Source organism: Phascolarctos cinereus, unplaced genomic scaffold (assembly GCF_003287225.1).
Source record: "Phascolarctos cinereus isolate Bilbo 61053 unplaced genomic scaffold, phaCin_HiC Scaffold_3;HRSCAF=262, whole genome shotgun sequence".
NCBI classification, from domain to species: domain Eukaryota; kingdom Metazoa; phylum Chordata; class Mammalia; order Diprotodontia; family Phascolarctidae; genus Phascolarctos; species Phascolarctos cinereus.
In genome coordinates this window covers 214,272,266-214,300,005 of record NW_027555736.1, presented here as the reverse complement: position 1 = coordinate 214,300,005, position 27,740 = coordinate 214,272,266, and positions in this window count along the sequence as shown.

Here is a 27,740-nt window from a genome sequence, read left to right as displayed (position 1 = left end):
TATTAGTAGTCGTGTGACTCTGGTCTGTATTTGTATCATCTATGACAAGGCCAGCTATAATTAGATTGGATCATCACCTTTTGGCCCTAGAATGATAAACTGGTACTTGTTTTCTTTTTTTGTCATAGTATTCTCAGAACATCATATACCAGGTTATAGAGAGATAATGTTATGTATGTCTGGGAAAAAAAAATCCAAAAAACAAAAAACAAAACAACTGCCCATTCCAGAGAATCTTAGGTTAGTGAAATAGAGGTTTTAATTTTTTTAATATTTTAATTTATTATTTAAATTATTTGTTTATTACTTATTTTATTTAATAATTTACTTTAAATAAATCACTCATTTATAACATTTGTTGTGAGATTGCAGGGCATTGTACTGAACCCACCATAGAATACTATCTCTCCTGGAACTCAATGAATAAATAGAATAAGGATTATCGTGTCAAAAGGAAGGAGACTTCCTTCATTCTGTGTGTCTCTAGAGAGCCGAATTAAGACCACTGGGGGTAAGGGTCAAATCACGGAAAGACAACTGGGTTTTGAGTCAGAAAATTGTTACCTTGGCCAACTCACCTTTCTTGGGTCTCTATATCTTAATGAATAATATTATGAGGTTGAGAGGAAGTGTATTGACGGATTTGAGCTCAAATTCTGGTTCTATCACCTGCAATCTGGGCGAGTCACTCTCTTTGGGACACAATTTCTTCATACGTACAATGAGGAATCTTGGTCAAAATAGTCTTTATGTTCCCTTCTAACTGCAGATTTATAACTAAATTATTATCAAGTTTCCTTCTGGCTCTAATTCTATAACTATTCCTCACCTATAGAATGTACTAAACGATCTTCAAGATTTCCTTCCAGCTCCATATCTCAGGATGCTATGACCCTGTAAGTTACAGGGAAGTAAGAACTTTAAGTCAATGCAGGAGGAAACTTTCTAACAATTAGAACTGCTTGGAAAAAAAAAGTGGAATTAGTTGCCATCCAAGGTAGTAAGTTTCCCATCAGTCAATGTTAAAGCATAACACAAATGTCACCTCATAAGGGATATTGTTAAAGAGAATCAGGAAGTCCCTAAAAGCTTATCCTAGAGGACTTTTGAGGTTCCTGACAATTCTAAAATTTCTTTATTCTAGGACTGTAGTCTCTCATTGGATCTCTTTGCTTCTCAATTTATACACTTAGAGGGACATGCTTCTAATTGGACAAAGTTGATTTTTTTTTCTCAGTATGGTTCTTGCAAGAAAGAAATAGTCAGCAGATAGAATACTTCAGAAAAGTCTTAATAATGAAGATTTTTCTTAACTATGAGGTCTAATTACTGGCAAAGCCAAACTATTGTACCTGATGAATGTGCAGGATTTTTTTTTCATTGTTCTCAAACTAGGGAAAGGTACAGCAGCAGCCTTCCATTCTAGAAATTTTGGTCTAGTGTCTGCACATTATGAGAATCTCTAACCATACTTTGTGGATGTCACTTCACCAACCTGTAAGACAAATGTAAAAATGGCTGTAGAGTAGAATTTCACTGGCATTTTTTAGGGTGAGTGCTTTTCCTTAAACCTCAATTACAGGCTTATGACGAAAAAAAAAAGCAGGCCTTTGTTCTTCTCTAATCTCTTTCCCATCCACAGTTATGTCACCTGTATTAAAATTGCAAAGCCATGCCATTCATTATTTTTGAATTTTTTTGTGCATGTGTGCCCTGGCTGAAGTCTCATAAATGATGGATTCTACCTATCTCCTGCATTTCATCCAAAAACAACTGGCTTGGAAATAACTATATGTCTTCTTCCACACTTTTATAAACTGCCCCTGTGCTGAAACCTAGCTGGCAGACCACAGCATAGATTGTGCTGCTGAGTGATGTCCAGAATATGAAAGAAGAGACTTAAGATAGGAAGAGAAAATAGACCAAGTTTAAGATAAATAAATATTAGAATAATTAAAAAAAGAAGAAATCTAGGTTCTAACTGGATATATGTTCAGACGAATATTTCAGTCTTTAAAAAAAGCAATAAAGGTTAAAGTCCCAGAGTTTCTAAGTGCTAAATTTCAATTATTAATGGAGTAGATCCTGAAATCCAAACTCGAAAGACAGAACTGCATGCCTTTGGTGGAAGACTTCTCCAGAATAAGTAAATGCAGAATAGCAAAGATGCATGCAGCAGAAAGTATCCCATTGAGAGCTATAGGATTGCTAGCTATAGTTTTGTTTTCTAAGTTTCCTCACATCTACCCTTATGTTTGTGTCCTCTGAAATTCTGCAAGGTTTATTTTCATTACTGCGGAGCACTCCGGATTAGATGAAGCCAGGAAACAGAACAATGAATTAATATGGGCCAATTCAAGTAACTTTTACACAGTTAATTACCTTCTAAAATCCTTTCCAAATAATCTAGTCTAAGCCTAGGATAGACTGTGTCTTGAAATGCCTGTTTTATTCATTGTTCAGCTACCCAAGCACTCACTGGAGTTGGAGACACAGAAACACGCCTGAAAAATAACTATGTTGTTACAAATGTGGAACTTGAGGTGCTCTATAATAGAAATATTTATAATCACTCTCATTTTTACTACATCAAACAATTGATAATACCATTATATAATGTAATTCCTCATGTAACATGTTGTATGTAGTTTTCCTAGACTCAAACCGATATAAAATTTTCCACTGTCTATGTTATTATTCAATATTCTTCTGGTGTGGCATCAAGGAAGTGCAAAAGAGTGGTAACTATTGGAAAAATTATATATTGAAGGATGAGGCAGACAATACAAGAAAATTGCTGCTGCTTTTGTTCAACCATTTTAGTCGTATCTGACTCTTCATGACCCCAGTTAGGGTTTTCTTGGCAATGATGCTAGAGTGGTTTGCTATTTCCTTCTCCAGCTCATTTTATAGATGAGGAAACAGAGGCAAGCAGGAGTAAGCAATTTGTCCAGGGTCACATAGAGATTAAGTATCTGTGGACAGATTTTGAAATGGGGAAGATGAGGCTTCCTGAATCCAGGCCCAGAACTGAGAGTGACAAGGGATAACATTATCTAAGACAATACAACATGCTAAACTTTTAAATTCATGCATGCATGCATGCATTTATTCAATAAGCATTTATTTAACGTCTGTTATGTGCTAGGATTGTACTAGGTGCTGCAAATTCAGAGACAAAAACAAGACAATCCATGTCCTCTGGTAGCTTATGGCCCACTGGTTTCAAGAATTTTGATACTCACATTCTATCTACATCTTGATGTACACTGACATCAAAGGACAACATGTTTTTCATAGTAAGTCTCTATAGCTAAAGGCCAAACTCCTTCATTTCTACTTGAAAGACAAGATTTGGGGGGGCCTCAATTTTAGTACTATAACACACAGCTTGTACAGATAATCTATGTTTGTTTTAGGTAGGGGGTTGAAAAAGGAAAGAAGATATAAATTGTAAAAGGAATATTCACTCTAAGGTTCCTTTAAATAACCTTTTATTAATTTATTTTGGTTTATCAACAATCACTTCAATAAGGTTTTAAGTTTTACATTTTTCTCCCTCTCCTTCCATTCCCCCCTCCCTCCCCAAGACAGCTCACAATCTGATATAAGCTATATATATATATATACATTCCTATTAAACATATTTTCATATTAGTGATGAATAACAACTTTTTCTGTGGCATCTAAAATCTCATTTGTTTTTGAAAAATTTGATATATACATATAATTTTCAGGAATTTTTATATAAGCAGGATTTATATCCTGCTTATTTACAAAGAAAGTTGAAGTACACTTGCAAGGTTAAAATACATATCAAACAGGAATGCCTATGACCAGATAGAAGTGACCATTTCTTGGATAGATATCATGACTAACAGTGATATGAGGTGTCACTCTACAATTAATTGAGGGTAAAGTTAGAAGGCAGGGTTCTTAATATCAGACAAAGACATGCATATATCCAAACAAAATTTTTGGTGAATCATGAAAACTCCGTAGAATTATGTGGTAGACAAAGGTCTGGCCTTAGAGTCAGGAAGACCTGGATCCAAATCCTCCCCAGACACACACTGTGTGATCCTAGGCAAATCGACTTAACCTCTTACTGCCCCTATTTCCTCAACTGTAAAATGGGGACAATAATAGCTCCTACTTCCCAGGGTTTTGTGAGGATCAAAAGAAATAATATTTATAAAGTGTTTTACAAATCTTAATTCAGCATATGAATGCTAGGTATTGTTATTATCAATATTATTATTATTACCATTATTTCAGATCCATTCTGTTCTAATAATAATGAACCCTTCTGTGAAGGCTCATATCTCTTCATTCATTCCTCAAACTCTTATTATTTATTTTAAATCCTGGTACAGATTTTTGCTTCCAATCAACATACTAACATGTTCCTCTGGCCCAATATTTCAGCATCCCTTACATTCTGCCATCAGCTTTAGCACACATGAACAATGAATACAATGCTTTCGGCCTCACCCTAAGTAGAAAGCTTCAAACTATGACTTTCCATACTCCCTAGACCAGAAGGCCTCATTATATGCTATAGAAGACTTTTAGCCGCAGACTATGCCAGGTCTTGTCCAAAGCCCCACCCTTGAGTGGGACCTAGAATAACAGTACAGATATAATTTCTCTATATTTATAACAGATACATACATACTAATATATATAGATACAAATCATATATATAGTTGTAGAGGGGATAGGATTTCAAGCTATGTGAGAATTAGGGAATATCGATGACCAGTAGGCCCTGCCATATAGGCACATAGAGCACAAACATTTCTTTGTTTCAGATATAATATAAGGCTTTACGATAGTGACTTAAAACCTGGCATTCCCAAGCATGGAGGAGAGAAGGACCTTGTTGGTATTCAAACCTGACAGATAGGCTGCACTAGTCACCAGATTTGCCAGAGATCAGCAGAAGATAAGGGAGATAAAGGGAGGTCAGCACTCAGAAGTAGAGTTAGTACTATCAGCAAGTTCTTTTGCCCTATGTTTGACAACCTCATACTTATAGCCTAAGTAAACTCTCTTTTACATCCCTTGCATGTCCAGTATCATTCATTTAGACCACCTTGAAACCCAGGTATAGGATAGCTGCCAGAAACCATAAAAAAAAATACATAAATAAAAAGCAAGAGGTAAATTAATAAGAGTCAACTAGCTAGATAGTTAATAGCTTCCTTTCACCTAAGGTGGGGAGGAAGGAATCAGCATGTACTATATATATATAACTGTGGGCAAATCACTTAACTTCTGTGAGCCTCTGTTTTCAAATCTATATGTAAGGGGTTATATGACCACCTCAATTAACCACAGAAGGCTCAGAAATTTGACTAGATTTTCAGAAGATGAGTATTACAGACTGTAAGATAATATTCTTTGAGAAGTGGGCAGACTGTCATATGAAAGAGATTAAAATCTGTGTTGTTCTTCTCCAGAGGAAGACCCCAGAAAAATGGATAAAAGTTGCAGAGGCAGGTTTAGGCTTGATGAAAAGATGCTCTGCTTCCAGAGGTAGTGTATTTCTCCTCACTAGACTCCAAACAAAGTTGGAATGACCAACCACTTGTTGGGGAGATTAAAGAAGAATTTTTCATATCCACATTAGAATAATTAGCCTTTGAAGTTCTTTCCAACTCTTAAGATTTTGTGATAGAAGGAAATTAGAAGTTCATCTAGAGTGACTCACTATTTGTTTTTTGTTTTTTCCTGGAAACACATTCTGGGAACAACTTCCTAGTATTTCAGAATGTTAGTACTGGAAGGGACATCAAAAGCCATTTAGTTGATCCCTAGCATTTTAGAGAGGAAGAAATTGAATTTTAGTTTATTGTAAGAATCCTTATATAAAGGGCATTATATAATAGCCACTGTCATCAACCATAGTCTTGCAATAGACAAAGATTTTTCACATAGATATTTCTGATATTAAAATTCTATAAAAAGTAGAAATCACATCAATAAATTTTGCCTCAATTATGACATTTCTGGGGGGAACTAAGATAATATTATATGTAACTTTCTGACAGCTAAACAGTACAGTGATATTGCTTAGGAAGCACAGAGGAACACATAGTCAACATGTTCACAAGAACGTGTCTTTAAATATCGATTATTTTAATTAAATTTTTGCCAAGTTTCAGATAGTCATCAATTCATGACTGAATTTTCTGACAAGAGCTTGAAGTATGAGTATTCAGTGATTTTAATTTAAGAGGGAAAATACATGTTTTAGGTTCCAAAATTATAAACGGTAGTGTTAAAAATCCATTTTGAAAATTTGAGAAGGTAGCTTATATATTTAGCCATATAGAGAATTTATCTTTTTATAACTAGTAGGAACTTGTGGGAATATATCTCCTCTGAAAAGCAGCATCTACCTGTACAGCAAAGTGGTACTGACACTTCTCATCTTTTCTGTGTTTCTCAGTGGGAGAAGAATATAGATGCTTAAAATTTACCATGTTTATATATAGAACTATAGTTCCCAGAATTCTCAATACAAAAATATCATTTAACTATGAAAAATACTAATATTATATATGTGTATATATATATATATATGTGTGTGTGTGTGTATAGACATATATATATATATAGACATATATATATATATATATATAGACATATATATATATATATATACGTACATAAAATTTGGTTTTAAAAGCGAGATCAGTTTTGTCATTATTGTTGTTATTTGTTAGAAAGAAGTGCTAAATAGGCACAACAGGCTAATGTTTCCATTTTAACCCTTCAAAGGCCAGGAAAGGCAAGCACCTATTAATTAGAGCCAGTTGTGGTGCATATAGAATGACTTCTCAGTAACGCCTATATAAGGATAAGAGAAATTGGAAAGGGTCACCTGAGGCATGTGAGATTTGCCACTAGTTGTTAATCTACTGAAGAAGGCATATTTTAGAGAATCCACATCGTTATCATGGGAGTGTATGGTGCAAAACTTTGAAAATGCTATATCTATACATAACACATGACCCCAATTTTCATGCATTTAATGCTGAACAGTTGTCTTAAAGGCGAGACAAGATGTAAACTAGTCAAATCAGGAGCCAGTACTATTCTTCAATCTAAACTGCTTCCTAGTTAACTCTATCTACTGACAGGGTCACACAAAGAGGATCTTGACCCAAGATACATGCTTTCCTGAAAAACAGAGATGAGTCACTGGTCCTAGAACTGAGATCCCAGTGGGAAAATATTACACAGAAACATAGAGTCACACTCATGAATAGAAAATCTCCAACACAGTTGGTATAGAGATCCCTGGTTAACAAGGTCTTGAAAATATGCAGACATGACTCTTAAGAATATCTTACACCACCTACATGTAAAAAAAATATTTATGGCAGCCCTTTTTGTGGTGGCAAAGAATTGGAAATTGAGGGAATGGCTGAATGGGTTGTGGTGTATGAATGTAGTGGAGTACTGTTGTGCTGTAAGAGGTGATGAACAGGCAGACTTCAGAGAGGCTTGAGGAGACTTGTATGGAGTGGTGCTGAATGAGGTGAGCAGAATCAGGAGAACAGTGTACACAGTAGTAGCCACGTTGTGCAATGACTAACATTGATGGACTTGGCCCTTCTCAGCAATGTAAGGATCTAGGACATCTCCAGTAGTCTCATGACGGAGGATGCTGTCCACATACAAGGAAAGAACTGTGAAATTTGGGGTGCAGATTGAAGCATACTGTTCGCTAGGGGTTTTTTTTTTCTGTTTTGTTTTGTTTTCTCTTTCTTGTGGTTCCTCCTGTTGATTCTGATTCTTCCTTATAACATCACTAATGTGAAGATGTGTTTAGTGGGAATGTATATGTATAGCCTATCTTGGATTGCATGCCGTCTTGGGGAGGGAGGCAAGGACAGAGGGGGAGAAAGGTTTAGGGCTCAAGAGCTTATGGAAGTGATTGTTGATGAATCAAAATATACTAATAAAAATTTTAAGAAAAGAATATCTTACACCATAAAAATGATCGCAGAGGATAGATCAAGCCAGATCACCAGTTTCAAACCTCAGTCAGTCATCTTTTATGGGCCATGAGATAGTGGGATGTGGATTGGGTTGGAGAAAGTGATGGAATCACCACCAGATTCAAACAATCCCCAAGCATTTTGTTTAAACATTTTTATCAATATCATTGTTTTCTAATATTTCATATGTAAGTGTTGCACAGTAGAAAGACCACTGCCTTGGAGCCAGAAGAGACCTGAGTTTGAATCTTGCCTCTGGCACTTAGCAAAGTGACCATAAGCAAATTATTTAACATGTCTGATCCCCGGGTTCTTCATCTGCAAAGTTTCTATGTACAGCACAAGCTGGTTGTGAGGTCCAATGAAACTGTGTACTTAAAACACTATGCAAAGCATAAAGTATTTCAACAATGTTGGCTATTATCATTCCTGTCAAAGGTGCCTATCCTTCCAGGCTTCTCTTTTAACACAGTATTGAGCATTAAGCTTCACCATGTGAGTAAAGGCCAATGTGCTACTTCCTCTCAGTCCCACATGAGCTATGCTAGAGAGCAAGGCAGGTGTACATTGCAGATAGTTACAACTTTCTGACCAAAAAACAGAACAAAAAAATAAAACAAAACAAAACAAAAATAACAACAGCAACAACAACAAAATCTGCTTTTGATCTACTGTATTCTGGACGCCCCTAGATATCAGCTAGAATTGCCTTTGTATCAGTTGCATTATTTGTTTTAATCTAGATAAATGCTCAGTGTCCTCTTTCCAGTATGCCATCCAATCAGTAAGATTGTCATTTATTGAAACTATGCATTGACTGCATACCAGAAATGCATTGTGATCTTTTCTTTGGGATTAAAAGAAAAAATAATAAAAGTTAAATTTGTTGTTTCAAGGCTTTCCCACTCAACAGAGCTGCCTCAAAGATTTAGGGAAATAAGGCTATCCTAAACTTCCAAGGACAAATTATATAAGAACTCCAATTAGCCTGAATGAATCTATAGATATTCATTTCCATTGTTCGTGAAGCAGCAATGATAAAACATTGAAGGCCACCTCATACTAGTTGATCTAGAATAAAACTCTTTAAGATATTAATCTTTATTAGGCAAAGGGAAGAAATGGAGACAGTTATTTTGCGGGCTGAAGAATAGCTCCCTTCCTCTATCCAATAGTAGTTCTTAGCTCGTTTGATCTTCACCAGACACTCTTAAGATGGGTACCATGTTCATTCTCATTGCAGAGATGAGGAATTGAAGGCTCTGACAAATTTATGGCTTGCCCATGGTTACACAACTAGTAATTCACTGTGGCAGGATTCACTCTGTGCTCTTGGTGATTCCACGTCCAACAGACCAGCGGTACCAAATTCAAATACAAATTGGAGACATCAAACCACACCTAAGGATGCCTAGGGAATTAGAGAACCACATATTAAAATTATTTATGTTTTGTTGTATTTTTAGTTATTTTATTAAATATATTACAATTACACTTTAATCTGGGTCAGGCCACACTTAGGAGTACTCTGGCTGAATATGGTATGTGAGCCACGTGCTTTACATCTCTGCAGTAGACTAGTCACTATCCCCCAAGCCTCTTTACCCAAACAAGTGAACTGTTTTGCTTGGAATGACTATTGATAGATAATGACAGATCATCACTATGTGTATGCACATTACTTAGAGTAGATAGAACTTTAAAATTCTATTCAGACCTACTTTTGTTAACTTGTAGACATAAGATCGGGGCCAAAGTCCTTTCAATCTTGTCCATCTGCACCACTCTCACCCAACAAATAATTTTTAAAAAAAGGTTATTGTTTTAGGGATTTCCATGAGTGCCCATAAAGACCTGAAAAAATACAGAACTAAGAAATCAGAAAATAACAGGCACTGTTGGAATTGCAGATTTAATGTCTCTTTTGAGTGTTTTTAATTGTGAATAAGTTGTTATAAAATTATTGTAAATGCTTGCTTCCCTTTGAAATAAAATTATTGTAATAACTAGGATAGAAAAAATGGCAAGCAATATCACAAGTGTGGATTATCTTTAAATAGAGTCAATTGGTTTGTTAGATGAAATGATTAGCAAGCCTTGATAAAATAAATTTTCAAATAATGAGCAAGATTTTATTCCCCATGATGTGTAGGCTTTATTTCTAGACTTTCGGAGATCACAATTAAATTTGAATACTGAACAAAAAACAAAAAAGAAAAAGGATAAGTTAATACACTCCTCAATTCATAAAAGGCATGCATGGTGTACCAAAACAACATTTGCTTTCAGTATTCTAAATTAAATTTACTTTATACTAGTAATATGATTTCCCTCAAGTTCTTTTAAATTAATATTTAATATTCTATGTTTGGTATTTTAAAAATAAATGTAATGTGGAATTAGGGAAAGATGAATAAGAAAAAAAAACAGAAATAAAGGATAATCTGAACAGACATAAAGGATCTCAGAACTCACCTTCTCCTTTGAGCATAAGTTCAGTCTCCTTCACCACAAGGGGCCGTTAATCAGTCGGAACAAGATTATCTGGGCTGCCTCATTGCCAAAGTATGGCTTGCAGATGGTTTGAAAGTATCAAGTCTTTCAGCACATGATCAACTATGAGACATGTAGCAGCATGAAAAAAATCTCTCTAAAGGAATGAGTTCCTTTGGTGGTCATCTGGAAAACAGTACCTTCTTATTACTTTGTCACAGGTTACAATCAGTCTGAAAGAAAGGATTCTGATTCTCATTGTAATAATGTTTATTCACATAGCATTTGATTAAATTGCAAGGTTTTCAAGTCTTTCATACTGATATGATGTACTTGGAATACAAAGTGGTCTATGAAAGTGTTTGACAATTTATTCTAGTATGATTTATACCTGTTTAAATATATTTCCATGATAACATGATAGAAAGAGAGCACTCTAGTTATAGAAAGAATGCCATTCATTATAACATTAATTTAAAATGAGAACTGTAATGGCAAAGCAAGTAAAAATTACAATTTTGGCTAGCCCAACCTTTGAAAAAGTTACTTTTGCATTCATTTAAAGTAAATAAAAGTGTTTTGAGGGTAAACAGAAAAAAAATGGTGATTTGTATCTATTTTTAAAATCTCTTTCAATATGAGGACAAGACGTTAATTTTGGTAAAGTGTGAGCTCTGATTTAAAAATAAAATTTTATGTCACATTCACTCATAGTTCCTGTGCTCTGCTAAAATACATGATATTGTGTTCACACATACTGAAACAACTGAATTCCCTCACGTCCTATTTTTCTGCTTCTTGATAATGGAGTCACTTAAGATCTGTGTGCTATTAGTTGAGTTATGTCCAATCCAACTTTTTATGCCTCTGTCAAAAATATATTATGGTGGAGCACTAAAATCATATCTTACAGATTGCAAAAATGGCAAATCTACTCATCTTGACAACCTCATGAATTGGATTCATTTTCAGATTCAAAATTTTAAAGCATAATATAGTTTTTGTTGTTGCTGTCGTTGTTGTTGTTGTTCGAGACAATAGCTAAACTAGACCTCAAAGCTTTTCTCCAGATTTACCACATTTTACTGAATATTTGTTTGTGGAGCTTTCTATAGATAATTTTATCAAACCATATAACTAGTAAATATTTCCACTAAATTTTAATTTTCATGCACGTTTCCATTGGCTATGTTGTAAACATCTAAACACTCAGTCTGGCACAAGTGATAATTAGTGGTAAATGTTTATAAATTTCTGCTTTATTTTCATCCTCTAAGTGCTAAACTTTATGGACCTAACAGACTTTGGTTAATGGACACATAATACAGGGACTGGCACATAATAGCACTTAATAAATGCTTGCTTAATAACTATGAGAAACATGATCATTTAGAGGTAGGGGAATGGAAAGACCCTACAATAAGATACAGGAGACCTAAATTTTACCTACATCTCCACCACTTACAAGTTGTGTGATACCGAAGACTTAGTTTCAACTTCTTCATGCATAGAAATGAGATAATGCGTTCTCTTCCTTTAGGAAGGGACCTGGGTCAGAATACCTCTTGGGGTCTCTTTCATTTCTAATATTTGTGATCCTATGAATAATGTTCCCCAATATTTATATGTTTTACCTTTCTCTGAATTGTAGTGAACAAAGGGTTAAAATGCATCTAGACTGAATATTGTAAGAATATTGGGCCAAATTCTCCCTAGAGCCTGTTATTTCTATGTATGGTGTGACCAGAAAAATGCCTTCAAAATTCTTTGAGATTATTAAGTTAGATATGTCATTTTAGGAATGACTGTGCCCATAACTACAACAAACGCTTTGATATGGCATATCATTTGGGGTGGCAGCATTTTAACACGTGAAATGGTACTACCCTTTCCTCACTTTGGTTTCAAAAGTTTGTCTCGTTATATTAAGAAGAGAGTATTCCAGATGAAAGCCCTCTCATCAGTCATCAACTGGCCCTGTTTGTACCCTATCTCATTTTAACCACCCTTTCTGTATGTGGAATCAGTCAATAGTGGGTGGAGAGTAGGCATGCAAAGTCTTTATGCCAATGTTTGAAAATGTATTTCTGTCGACCCAGCCTTGGACATTGTTAAAAAGAGGGACAGAAAGAGACAGAGAGAGACAGAAGCAGAGACACAGAGAAAGAGATATAGACAGAGATAGATAGTCGACAGAAAGAGAGAGAGAGAGAGAGAGAGAGAGAGAGAGAGAGAGAGATGCCATTATTGTCTATACAAGTCATTTAAAGAGAAAACTGCAAGATGAAAGCCCTTTGGTCATAGGAAAAATTGGAATTGATCTAATGTAGCATCATTAGGAAACTAGATGGAAAAAACAGAAAATTGATGGAAATCTGAGAGGCATACTGTGGTATGTAGTACATTGGCAAGATAGGTGGCCTCAAACCCAAAAAGACTTGTGTTCAAGTCTTCCATCAGCTACATTCTAGCTGGTTGACCCTGGTCAAGTCCCTTAACCTTGCAATGTTCTAGGCAACTCTCTTAAGATTGTAAGTTTCAGAAAAAGTGACAACCAATATTAGTAGAGGGAACCTTCTATATCGGTGAAATCAAAAGTCCTATCCCTCTCTATTTGTTTTTAAGGTTCAAGAGCTTTTCATTGACTTTTTAAAGTGTTCTAGTATTAAAAAAAATTCTTACTTGGTTTTTACTGCAGATGTATTATTCTCCTTCCTCCCCCCAGTGACTAATATTTCACAGGGAGGCATACGACCTCCCTTATGTATAAAACCTATTTTCATTCAATTGCCTAACACTCTCTGTGCTACACATTTTCCTTCAGAGCCCCGGTGGTGATTGGCTTGTGTAAGATCTGTTTAGCCTAAATTCAGACTTAAAGCTGGATGCAAACTAATTTATGGCTTAGACAATGAGGTCCCTAGACTCCTTTCCTTGTGAATTATGTTAGTTTTTTATCCAGGCAAGAGCCTGCCCAGCAGGAAGCTTTGCAATGCAGATTTTGATTAAAAACTTTATTTACAAATACAATTTACAATGTAGGTCTGGCCGAGAAATTCTTCTTCTTTCACCACAGGACCTTGAGAAATGCCTGCTGTGCATAAAATGGGGGCAGCTTTCATTTAAAGTTTATTGGGGGGTTTTAAACTCATATAACCCCATACCTAACAGAGGTGTGGAAAGTCTGCAACATGATGTAATGGTAAGCACTTGACATTTTCTTCAGATTTTTTGCTTGTAAAAGGAACAGTCCTCACTGCAAAGCTGTTCCAAACAGATGTTCGTAACTTTAGTATTGGTAATACCCAAGTTAAAAGTATGGTAGGTCTTTGAACCTCCTTAAGAGGGTGTCTCATTCAGGAGTCTTGACTTTATGTGCAATATGTATGTTCATGTTACAATGGAATCCATTTATGGTGCTTTATTTTTCTGTATAATTCATAGAATTCCCAAGTCAGAATATTTGATATTAAGCTGTCTCCCTGAGCTGTATGATTTCAGCATGTATGTACTCTTTTCTCCTTAATGTTTCTTTCCTCTTTAAACAGTAGGAGAAACTTTCTAAGTAAATAAACTAAATGAGCACATGTACCACAGTAAAAAGTGAGAATCACTAGTTCAATATGATGGCATGCAGAAGCATTATGTATACATACATGGAGAACTGGTACAGATGGACAATGAGGTGGGCCTAGCTTTCTACAGAGGGAAGAGAGCAAGCTGGATTACATATGGAAAGATGTATAATATAGTACTTCAAATGATCCCATTCTGTGACCTCACCCAAAAGTCTACCTTTTAAACACCAATCATCTAATAGTGATGGCAGATGGCAGCAAATTATGTAAAACTGTCATCTTTGAAGAATCTAAATTACAGGTGACCAAAATAGCAAAGAAAAGACATATGAGGGTGATGATAGCTTAAATGCAGAAAATGATACAACATAGATTATAGGAAATAAAATAGGTAACTGATTACATGAAATTAAAAGGCTTTTACACAAACAAAACTAATGCTGCCAAAATTAGAAGAGAAACAAGCAACTGGAGGAGGTGGAAATTTACAACAAGTTTCTTCAATAAAGATCTCATTACTCAAATATATAAGGAAATGAGCCAAATTCATAATAATAAGAGCCATTCTCAAGTTGATAAATGGTCAAAGGATATAAACAGGTGGTTTTCAGAAGAAATCAAAGCTCTCAATCATTACATGAAAAAATGCTCTAAATCACTACTGACTAAAGAAATTCAAATTAAAACACCTGTGAGATACCACCTCATACCCATCAGATTGTTTAACAATACAGAAAAGGAAAATGATAAATGCTTGAGGGGATGTGGAAAAATAGATATGCTAATACACTGTTGGTAGAATTGTGAATTGATCCAACTATTCTAGAAAACAATTTGGTACTATGTCCAATGGGTATGAAAGTGTATATACCCTTTAATTCAGTAATAACACTACTAGGTCTATATCCCAAAGAGATCAAAGAAAAGGTAAAAGGACCTTTATGTACAAAAAATACTTATAGCAGCTCTTTTTTGTGATGGCAAAGAATTGAAAATCCATGGAATGTCCAATTGGGGAATGGCTGAACATGTTGGGGTACATGATTATGATGGAATACTGTTGGCTATAAGAAATGACAAACAAAATGGTTTCAGAAAAAAAAGAAAACCATGAGAAGACTTCTATGAACTGATGCAAAGTGAAGTGAGCAGATGCAGGAGAACATTGTATACAGTAACAGCAATATTGTAAGGATGATCAGTTGGGAAAAGATTTGACTACTCTCACCAAGACAACGATCCAAGACAATTCCAAAGGACCCACATTAAAAAAAAAAAAATGCCATCCACCTCCAGAGAGAGAATTAATGAATTCTGTATGCAGGTTGAACCATATTTTTGTTAATGTTACTTTTATTCTTATTTTGATTGCTTTTTCTTTTGCAACATGGCTAGTATGGAAATATGTTTTGCATGACTTCACATGCATAATCGATATCAAATTGCTTGCCTTCTCAAGGAGGATATAGGAGGAGAGGGAGGGAGAGAATTTGAAACCCAATTTTTTTTAAATGATTGTTAAAAATTACATATAATTTGGAAATATTTAATGAAATAACAATAAAGAAATGAAATTCATGGTTATTGATACACAGAGTGAAGACTGTTGTGTCAGCACTCTGTGTAAAGGAGGCAGAGAGAATTGTGAGATAAATCAGCATTATGGCAATGGACAGAAGAGAGCTACTTAGAGTTGTGACAGATATACTTTGGGCTGTTATTATGAGAACATTGAGATGACATTAGCGCATAAGAGGCTATTTAGGAAGAAAGATGAGTGAACCTTTCCATTTAAAGATACAGATTGACCACTATTATAGAACCTTTTCAGAGTCTGGGTTCCTTCCGGAGACTTGGTTCCAGGTAAATGCCTCAGCTTCAGGAATCTCTTACTTAATCAAAGAACATGAATTCAAAGACAAAATGATGAAAAAATCTGGGTGTTTGAGGAGCTTATATTCTATTAGAAAGGGACAAAATATGGCCATGATAGGGAATCTCTTAAAAAAAATTCCCTTGAGATGTGAATATAACTCTATGTGTCTCTCCAAAGATGTGAATTACTGTGAAGATAATGTGAGTGAGTATGTGTGTGTGTGTGTGTGTGTGTGTGTGTGTGTGTGTGTGTGTGTGTGTGTACACTCATCTTAACCTTGTGGTTTTTGAGATCACATGAAGGAGGTCTAAGGTCTTTTCTCTGATATGGCATCTGAAACTTTGACACTCTATGTCATCAACCTTGAGGATGGTTTCATAACCTGAAAGCCCAAGATATAACATATTCATTGGCAATATAACTTATTTGTCATTTTCTATGGGCCCGTATTAGGAGGTAGCATCATTATTGTTGAAATAATGCTTTAGCTGGAGTCACAAGAAACCTGAGTTCAAATCCTACTGCTGACACTAACTATCTATGACCATGGATAAGGGAGTTAACCTCTCTGGGACTCAGTTTTCTCATTTGTATAATGAAGAGACTAATGCCTATAGAAACAACCCCATAGGTTTTCTGGATCAAATTATATAAAAAGATACAAAGTATTTTGTAAATCTTAAAGTGCTATATAAAAGTCAGCTATTATGATTTCTTTAAGAAATAAATGACTTTCTCTGATCTTTTCTAAGGGATATGTTTGGAAATACAGGATCCTATGAGGAGAAAACACAGAAAATACTAAACAGAAAGTAAAAAAAATTGATGAAAATATGAATAGTTATAAAGAACCCAGAAGAGACAAGGGAGAACAAAATATTATTTTACATGAGGGAATTATTAGATGATAAGTTAGGAAATGTTGAGAGATACCTAGAATTAGCAGAGGAATATATAAGCAACATCAACTAATGCGTCAGCAAAGTAATTGTCAGTGCTAGGAGCTCTGAAGGGAGGTCTGAAGTAAAGAAATAATTAATAATAGCTAACATTTATATAGAGCTCACAATGTGCCAGGTACTGTTGAGCACTTTACAATTATTGTCTCACTTGATCATCAGAGCAACCCTATAAAGTAGGTACTATTGTTATCCTCATTTTACAGATTAGGAAACTGAGGCAGACAGAGGTTAAGTAAGCGAGGCCAAATTTGAACTCATGTTGTTCTGACTTGAAGCCCAACACCCCTACTGCACCATCTAGCTGTCTAACTTTATAAAATAATGTTGAAGACTAGGATGAATAAGAAAGTTTGAAAAAGGGAATAATGTTGCCTCTATCGGGTAGGAATTGGGGAGGAGAGGTGGTAAATAGGAAAAGGCACAACCAGCAGGTTAAGGAAAATCAGCAAGAATTTAATATTTGAGTTTTATATTCGTATGAACACAAACAAAATGTCAGGATTATATTTCCTGATCTACTTTATGGAACTTTAATCTGAAGTATTCCACTATTGTGTATGTTCTGCATTCAATTACCATACAGAACTCCCATTGACCTACAAAACAAACACAGAACCTTTTACAAAGATCCACAGAGCATGAGAGAGATCTGATAACATCAGATTGTATAGCAGAACAGCAGATCTATTAGATAGAACACTAGACTTTTCTTTCTATTTAACAAAAAGTCCAGTTAGCCCATATGGAGGATTCAGAAATCTATAATGATTTCCATCTATACTTTCCAAGAGAAATATGCTGCATTTAGTTAGTTTATTACAAACATAACAAGATATGTCTAGAGAAAATGTTTTCTTGTCATATACTTGTCTTTCTGAAGACTCAGAGAAGTAATATCATGAGTACATTCTAATTGCCTCAGGAGAGGTACATTAGGCTTTGCATCCCTAGGTACATGCTGATAGAAGAGGACTTTTTTTTGTAAAAACAATCAATCAAATATTTATTGCAAACCTATTATGTGCAAAGCCACATGTACTATAAAGGAAAGAAAGAAATATAATAATAAGAGTGGACATTGATTTAATACTTCGAGATTTGAAAAGCACTTTACATGCATTATCTCTTTTGATCTTCAAAATAATCCTGTGAGGTAAGTCTTATTTCTATTACAATCCCCTTTTTATGATGAGGAAGCAGGAAAAAGAGCTCGTGTTACTTACCCATGGTTTTACTGCTTGTGTCCACGGAGGCATTTGAACCCAGTTTTCTAGTGACTGCAAGTTCAGCACTCTTACCACTACAGAAAAGATCCCTTTTCTCAAGGCGTTTACAGTCTAGTTAGGAAGATGTATGCACAGGTATAAAGAATAGCAACATATGGCAGTCATGGTGTTTGTTTCAAATAAATAGGTCTGAGAAGATTTTAAAAGAAAAAAATAATGATTTGGGCAAGGATGTCTAGAAAGTTTTTTTGGAAGATGTGGAATATGATTTGGTTATGTAATGATGTGTAGAATTCAAATAGGAATAGGGAAGAACAACCCACACCTGGAGAGAGGAACATGAGGATACAGTAACATGCATAATATATTCAGGAAAGAATGGACAGATCAATTTGGCTAAAGTACAGATTTTAAGAGAGTGATAAGATTGTTACTGGGTGGTATAGTGGACAGAGTGCTGTACCTAGAGTCAGAAAGACCTGAATTCAAATTGGGCCTCGAACCCTTACTAGCAACATTACCCCAGCCAAGTCACTTAACCCTATTTGCTTCAACTCTTCATCTGTAAAATGAGCTGGAGAAGGAATTAGTAAACTACTCCAGTATTTTTGCCAAGAAAACCCCAAAAAGGGTCACAGAAAATTGGACATGACTGAAAATGTTGAAACAACAACAAGTTGTAGAGGTAGATTAAGATAAAATTTTGGGGAATCATTTATGACAGACTAAGTAATGTGAAACCAGTGGGGAGCTAATCACCTGTTTTTAATAGGAGAATTTTGTATGTAGATGGTATATGCATGGTGAGTGTTGATCAGGATACCCCCAATCAATTGTTCTCCCCACAGCCCAGTTGATGAAATTACAGAAATTAATGGACAGGTAATAGGGTCATTGAGGCATTAAGGTATTAAACCAAGTGTAAAGAAGGGCTTATACCCTCTTACTCGTTTTTGAATCATTCAGAAGTTTTCTGATGAAAATGGATGCAACTAGGAAACAGATAACCACTGGCTAGACAAGGATTAGTCATGTTCCTAGTGGACCTTTAAAAATGAGACACTCCTATAAGAATACAAGTCATTCCTCAATTGATAATTGATCAAAGGATATGAACAGGCAGTTCTCTGATGAAGAAATTAAAGTCACCTATAGTCATATGAAAAAATGCTCTAAATCACTATGGATTAGAGAAATGTGAATCAAAACAATTCTGAGGTACCGCATTACACCTATCAGAATGGCCAACATGACAAAACAGGAAAATGATAAATGTTGGAGAAGATGCGGGAAAATTGGAACACTAAAATATTGTTGGTGGAGTTGTAAACAATCCAACCATTTTGAAGAGCAATTTGGAACTCTGCCCAAAGGGCTATAAAAATGTGCATACCCTTTGACCCAGCAACAGCACTTTTAGGACTATATCCCAGAGAGATCATACGGATGGGAAAAGAACCTACGTGTACAAAAATATTTATATCAGCTCTTCTTGTGGTGGCAAAGAATTGGAAATTTAGAGGATGCCCATCAATTGGGGAATGGCTGAACAAGTGGTAGTATATGAATGTAATGGAATACTGTTGTGCTATGAGAAATGATGAACAGGCTGACTTCAGAAAAATCTGGAAAGACTGGTATGGTCTGATGCTGAGTGAAATGAGCAGAACCAGGAGAGCATTATACACAGTAACAGACATGTTGTGTGATGACTAATATTGATAGACTTATTCTCAGCAATACAAGGATCTACATCTCCAAAGGCCTCATAATGGAAAATGTTATCCACAAAGAAGAAAGAACTATAAAGTTTGAATGCAGATTGAAGCATACTATTCGCTATTTTTTTTTCTTCTGTTGTGTTTTGTTTCCTCTTTCTGGTGCTTCCTCCTATTGGTTCTAATTCTTACCTACAACATCACTAATGTGAAAATATGTTTAATAGGAATATATATACATATACATATATCTGTGTATATATATACATAGACATATGTGTACATATGTATATATGTATGTATGTATAGCCTATATCAGATTGTGCGCCGTCTTGGGGAGGGAGGTGAGGAAAGAGGGGGAAAAATTTATAACTCAAAAGCTTATGGAAGTAATTGACAATACTTCAAAATAAATTAATTACAAATTTAAAAAAATGAAACACTCTCCAGAAGTCTATTGAGATAGCAGCAGAAAGGAGAGTCAGCTATATAAAAATCTACCCCTTGAGAAGGAATTGTTCTTTGCTTCTTAGTAATGTGTAGAGGATATCTCTCTTCTCCCACCTTATTGGTCATGATGTAATTCAGAGAAGGCACTTTCCCAATAGTAGACATCACACTTAGGAGAGATCACACATAGTCAAAGGTCAAGGCAGGGGACAACTCTAAAGAATGTAACCTCTGTGAGTCAATGAGAAAGCATACCTATTCATCAGTATTTGAAATACAGAGAGGAGCCAAGATGAGCAACCTGCCAAAAGAAATGTTATGCCTAAGGAAATTAGCATAAGGTTAAGATTTTTTAAAAAATAGATACCAGAACCCTGAAGGTCCAGAAGCATGAGTTGCTTTGACCACAAATATTACTTAAGCATATGTATATCTACCATAGTACTCTGTACCTTCTCTTCCCTCTGGTGCAATGTGTATTACTGAGAAAAATGTTCCTCAAGGTAATGGAAGGAATCTTTTGGTTGGGGGATTATTTTTTAACATGAAACCATAAACCTCTAGTATGTACACTTATTTTTAAGTTTACAAAATTTAATACATTACCTCTGGTGCTATCTAGCTTGTCTGTATCTCCCACTGAACTTGCTTCTGTTCTCCTCTGCTTCAGTGAAATTATTTTCATTCTTTTCTCTTTTTTTGTTATTACTATCTTTTGCCCTATAATCATTTCCATTTAAATTTCCCAAGGGGAAAAAAATCTTCACTTGTAATAAATAAGCATAGTTAAACAAAACAAATCTACACATTGGCCATGTCTAAAATCTGTCTTTTTCTGCATCTCTGGTCTTTCACCTCTATATGACAGTAAATGAAGATCTGATTCATCATCAGTCATCTAGTCATGTGTGATAACTGCATTCGTAAGTATTTTTAAATTATTTTTCTTATGAAAATGAAGCCATTTTGTAAATTGCTTTGGGATTAGTTCATACACATCTTCCCATGTTTTCTGAAAATGTTACATATTATTATTTATTATGGAGCAATAATATTCTGTAACATTCATATGCTATAACTTCTTCACGAATTCACAAGTTGATGAGCACCACAGACATCCTTGTTTCATTCTCAGTCTTACTTTATATGCCTCTATTGTGTCTCCATTCTACATAATGATGGCTCTTGGTTTTGGAGGAATATCATTTTAAATAGTAAGGAAATACTCATATATGCTTTAATAGTTTTTTAAAACAGAAATGTGTTCCACATTTTGTCCAAAAAAGCTATTTTTCATACTTATTGATATAATTGTGATTTAAAAAACAATCATAGGATTTATATATATATATGTATGTGTGTGTGTGTGTGTGTGTGTGTGTAAGAAGAATTCTAGTCCATTCCCTTGATTTTATAGGTGAGGAAACTATAGCTTAAGAAGATTAAGCAACTTGTTTAAGGTCACAATGTAGTAAGCATCAGAGTTTAAATTTGAATAAAGCTCCTTTAAACCAGAACTTAGCAATAGTGTATACTCTTTAATTTTTAATTTGTTGTTATTGCAACTTTGTTTATATCTTCTCCAAAAATTTTATATTTATATTTGTGAGAGTAGTCTATAGTTTTCTTTCTCTGCTTTGTCTTTCCCTTGTTTAGATGTCAAAACTATGTTTGTGTCACTGAAGTAATTTGGTAGAATATCTTCTTTCCCTTTCAAGCAGCTTATCTAATATTGGAATTGTTGTTTGAATATTTCATCAATTTTACTAATAAATTCATCCAGACTTGAGTAATTTTTCCTCCCTTTAAAGCTAATGTATAGTGTGTTCAATTATTTTTTTCTCTTAAATTAGACTAACTTTCTTTTTTACTGTTGTTGTTCTGTTCATCTAAGTATTTCATGGTTGTGTGAGTACCCATTTCATTAGTTACCAATTCTATTGGCATATAATTAGACAAATTGACTTTTAACAACTTCCTTTTTGTCATTGTAATTTGTGAATTTTCCTTTTTTATATTTGCAATTTGGTTTTAATCTCTTTGCTTTAATCAGAACATTTTCAATTTTATTAATTTAAAACAAACCAAATCCTAATTTTATCAGTTTAATGGATTGTACTGCTTTCCATTTGATTTTATTTGATTTTTAAAATTTTTATCTTTTATTTTTCAAAACTTCTATTTAAGTTTATTTTTAGTTGCATGTCTCTTGTTGATCATATACATATATGTGTGCATGTATATACACACATATATGTATATGGAAAGAGAGATATAGAGAGAGGCAGAGACAGAGAGGCAGACAGAGAAGGAAGGAAACAAGGAAGGAAACAAGCATCTAGATAGCTCCTTCTGTGTGCCAGCCTGCGTTAACTAGTTTACAAATATTACCTTATTTGATCCTCACAGCAGCCCTGAAAGGTAGGTGCTATTATTATTCCCATTTTATAGTTGAAGAAAATGAGACAAGAGAAAGGTTAAGTGGCTTGCCCAGAATCACACAGCTAATAAGTGTCTGAGGCCAATTTTGAGCTCAGGTCTTCCTGACTCCAAGCCTGGTACTATATCCATTTCATGACCTAGCTACCTATAGACAAAAAAACCCTTACTTCATAGATATTTTGAGAAATAAGTGAAATATAAAATATAAAGAACTTTGTAAAGGTTAGACCAGTACTATTACTGTTTTCATGTCATATCTGACTGTGCTACCTTAATACTTCTCTAGCTGACTTTTCCACCATGCCTTGAGGAACTCATTATTGGGATAACCTTATCATCCTGCAAAATCTCATCAGCCTTGGTCCTCTAACACATCTCTATCCTCTGTCTCTCTGATTGGAAAGTGGGGCCATGAACTCCAAACCTCCATTAAAGGAGAGCCCTCAGCTCAGTAATCTCATTTCTCACCTACCTACACTACCGTGGAATTTCTTTGACTGACTTTTCCAGCATGATGCTCCTTTATGGCAGGGACTGTCTTCTGTATTTTCATATTTGCATCCCCATAGCCCTGTCCCTGGTACATAGTAGGTACTCAATAAATATTTATTGTTGACTGTACAAGTGGTTCAAGTAGAAAGCAAACTATCAAACACATTTTATTTTCTTTTTCAATTGAAATGTATTTTTTTTTAATAAAAAGTCAAAGAGAGCAGGGGGATGATAGAGAGGAGGGCAGATTGGGAAAGGGGGTAATCAGAAGCAAATACTTCTGAGGAGGGACAGGTTCAAAAGAAAGAATAGAATAAATGGGAGGGCAGGATAGGATTAAGGGAAATAGAGTTAGTTTTTCACAACATGTCTACTATGGAAGTGTTTTGCATAACTGTACATGTATAAACTATGTTGAGCTGCTTGCCTTTTCAATAAGGGTGGGAGGGGAGGGAGGAAGGGAGAAAATTTGGAACCCAAATTTTTAAAAACATATGTTTAAAAAAATGTTTTCACATGCAACTGGGAAATAAGAAATACAGGAAATGGGGTACAGAAGTCTATCCTGCCCTACAGGAAAATAGAAGGGGAAGGGGATAAGAGAAGGGAGGGAGAGATAGAAGAGAGTGCAGACTAGAGGAAGGAATATTCAGAATGCTTGTCCATCTTGGGTGGGGGGAGGGGTGACATGGGGTGAGAATTTGGAACTCAAAATCTTGTGGAAGTAAATATTGAAAACTAAAAAATAAATAAATTTATGTTAAAAATAAATAAAGTCTACTTTATCTCCCTCCTACCTCTCTCCCCAAATTGAAAAAGACAAGAAGAAAAAAAAAACATTTAAAACAATGAAGAAAAGTCAAACAAAACAAAATTTTGTATCAGTAACATTAAAAAAAAAAGTACTAATCCACACCAAGTCCACAAGCCCTCTGTCATGAGATGAGCAGCATGGCTCATTATGTGTCCTCTGGAATCATGTCTAGTCACCATGTGTCAGAGTTTTCAAGTCTTTTAAAGCCGTCTGTCTTCATAATGTTATTTCTCTTGTTCAAATCATTCTCCTGGTTCTGCTCACCCCATTCCATATCACTTCATGCAAGTCTTCCCAGATTCCTAAAGTTACTGTGATATATATACTTTATTAATCTTCCTTTCATTCCTCTCCTCTCCCCACTAATTAAGATTTAGAAACTCACCACTTCTTCACTACAGTGTCCTCTACATTCACTGGACATGCTGCCTGATGGAAGTAGTAGAAAGAAGCCATTTGGACACTGAAGACCTAAGTTTAATCCCAGCTCTGTTCAATATCTCTCTCTCTCTCTCTCTCTCTCTCTGTGTGTGTCTCTCTCTCTCCCTTTCTCCCTCTCTCTCTCTCTCTCTCTCTCTCTCACTCTCTCTCTGGGGGTGGGGTGGGGGTGTCTCTCTCTCTCTCTCTCTGTCTCCGACTAAGTCACTCCACTGAAAAATGTGGGGGTGTGAGGCTTATATGATTTGGGTATGTTTTTATTTTTTTCTTTCTTTTTCTAAAATTTTGTATCAATTTTTTCTTTTTCAATAATGTCCATTTCAAAATGTATCAATTTCTCCTTCCCTAACTGGAGGACCATAACTTATAGCAAATAATAAGAAAGAAATAGAGTATAACCAAGTAAACAAAGCTAGTCAGCATATCAGCTATCTAACAGTAAAAACAATATTCCTTATCCATTGTCCATTTCCTCCTCATACAAAGAAAGCAGGAAATACATATTCTCTCCTTTTTGCTTCAGAGACAAGTTTAGTTATTGTAATTAAACATAGATAAGTAATCTCTTCTCTGAGCCATAGTTTTTCTCATCCATAAAATGGAGGTTATAATCTCTACCCTGACTACCATGAAGTTGCTCGTTTCAATGAAAAGAGCATTGGATTGGGAGTCACAGAATCTCACTCTCTGTGAAATATTGGGCAAGTCATTTAATTTCTTGAAGCCTCAGCTTCTTCATCCATAAAATGAGGAAATAGAACTAGATGATCTCTAAGGTCCCTTCTGGTTCCAAATAAGGGGTTTTTGTGTCAAGAACTCCTTTGGCAGACTTGTGAAATCTATGGTCCCCTCCTTACAATACTGTTTTTAAATACTTAAAGTGCAAAGAAATTGAATTGCAATGCAGTTATCAAAACATTTTCCCCCGTCCTCAGGTTAAGAAGCCCTGCTCTAGGTGCTTCTATGACCCTATGTCTTAGGGATATTGTAGAGATCAAAGGGGATTTTTTTTTGTGTGTAAAAAAATGATTTTATAACTCTGAAACAAAGATGAGGTTAGTAATAAATGACAATAGAAGGAGTAAAGAATAATTCAAGATGAAATTAATATGGACCTCACCAAGCAACCCATTTTTAGTTGCTAAATTAATGGTAGAAACAATAAGAACAGTGTGATGAGTCACAGACGGGTTAGAGAAGCCAGGAAAGGCTACATGGATGAACCTGACATGAACTGTACAGAATTTGGTTGCGAAAAGAATAGCAGGGAGGACAATTCATGTAGGATTTGATAGGATGAACAATGAGAGAAAGAGGCAGGAAAATACATTATATGTACTGGGGAATTGTAAGTAAAAGTTTTTAGGAGAAGAGAACATTTTTGGCATTTACCTGCACTGAATTCTGTGTCTGCCTTATTTAGGCACTGACATTGAATTGTATTCAATCTTCCACTACAAACCAGCATTCTCACTTTAATTATAAGGCAGAAACGTTGGAGAAGGAGCAAGTAAATGAGAAAGAGCCAGAACAAAAGAAAAGAAGAAAAGCAAGCTAGTACGGGAAGGAGAGAATTTGGAGAAGAAAAGATATATCTCTTACTAGTTAATAACTGAAAACAGTAAGGGGGCACATTTTTGGTGGCTCCCAAGACAGGAGTGTCTACTTCCCACTCTTCATTAAAGATGAATGAATTCCCCTCCTGCATGCCACTTTGAAAACATACCAGATTTGTTTAGTTTGGCAGGTTAGAAGAGGAAGAAATATTCATAGGGAACAGAAAAGGCCTGCTGTTTGCCAGTAGCTATTAAATTGTGGCTGTATCAACATTTCTGCTGTTAACAATAATCTTATCCGAGAGTCTATTCTTGTAGAACCTCAGGGGTTGGAGAAATGCTTTCTAGGCAACATCTCAAATATTACAAATAGCTAGATATTTTCACAGGAAGAAAAGCAAGAAGAAAAGTTTGTGTAAGTTCTCACCTCATCTGAGGTATCAATTTCCAATGCTGTAATCTCAGAGAAATTTTCTCTTCAGTAGATCTTTCCTTCCTATCAGTTTGAAACTGTTTAACCAAAGGTGACCTCTTAACATTGGAGATCCTTTTGCTTTCAAGGACCACCAATCCCAAAATGATGACAATATTATCTATGCCCACAAATATGCCTGAAGACCTTGATAGAGGCTGAAGTCTGCCACCCACAATCAGCCTGTTGTGCTGTCATTGGACGACTTGTTTTGTTTGGTTTTTGTTTTATCATTTTTGCCCCTTTTTTGGTGTTCGTGATTGCTGATAAATTAATTTCATTTTGTAAGTCTACTTGACTTAATTGATAGGTGAAATAGAACATTTCCTATTTTCTAAAACATGTTTTGTTATCAGTGTGTATACAAAATGTAACACTACTGCCTGAAAGGCCTATTCTGTCCAAATTTATGAGAAACTCCAACTTTTACCTCCAAACGAGTTTTGTGTTTTAAAACTATACCTACAGCCTTAAAAAAAAATCAGCTTCTGTGATCAAGTAGCGTTTTTTCTGTGCTAGTAGCAAATTTGTAAGTAGTTCTTATTTAGAGGAATATTATATATTTTGAACTTGAGGTAAAAAGGGAATTAAGGAGCAATACACGCTTAAATATATGCATTCTCCTTCCTTTGTCCTTTTTACAAAAGGTAGCTCCCAGCTTCTTCTGAGCTGCCAATTCTTCTCTGTACTGAAGAGGCACAAATCAGAAATCTAATGAGACTTCGTAAAGTGTCTATTTGAAGATTAGTTCAGTCTAATAAGTAGCATTCTATTAATCATTTTTACATTTTTTTAACTGAACCTGTGATTTCATCTATGAAGGAATCTCTTACCAGTACAGACCAGCAATTCTTTTATAATGTATAGTCTTAGAAAATTCCCTGGGAAATTTTCAGGGGAAGAAATAAAAGCTATGAATAGCCATATAAAAATGTTCTAAATCACTAATAATTAGAGAAATGAGAATTAAAATAACTCTGAGGTACCACCTTACACCCATCAAATTGTCTAAGACGGCAGAAAAAGAAAATGACAAATGCTAAAGGGAATGTGAGTCACTAGTGCATCATTGGTAGAGTTGTTAACTAGCCTAACCATTATAGACAACAATTTGGAACTGTGCCTAAAAAGCTATCGCACTGTTCATACCCTTTGACCCATCAATACTACTTATTACTAGATCTAAACCCCAAAGAGACTGAAGGAAA